Source organism: Phaethon lepturus, unplaced genomic scaffold, assembly GCF_000687285.1.
Source record: "Phaethon lepturus isolate BGI_N335 unplaced genomic scaffold, ASM68728v1 scaffold42638, whole genome shotgun sequence".
NCBI classification, from domain to species: Eukaryota; Metazoa; Chordata; class Aves; order Phaethontiformes; family Phaethontidae; genus Phaethon; species Phaethon lepturus.
In genome coordinates this window covers 1-255 of record NW_010556236.1, presented here as the reverse complement: position 1 = coordinate 255, position 255 = coordinate 1, and positions in this window count along the sequence as shown.

Here is a 255-nt window from a genome sequence, read left to right as displayed (position 1 = left end):
CAGAGAAAGGGGCAGAAAAGGAGGAACCAGAGGAGTCTGATGAGGACATGGGATTCGGACTCTTTGACTAACACCAGCCACTGTCTGTATTTATGTCAGAATTGGTCCAATGGGAGAAATAAAAATCTATTTTACACCTTCACGTGTGCCCGCATCGACGGTGTAGTCTCCAGATCACTGGGGGCTTGGGGAAAGTGTAACCAGAGGGGCTCCCATGTGCTGCAGAGGAGCGCTTGTTCCTTGGGGCCCGCTGCT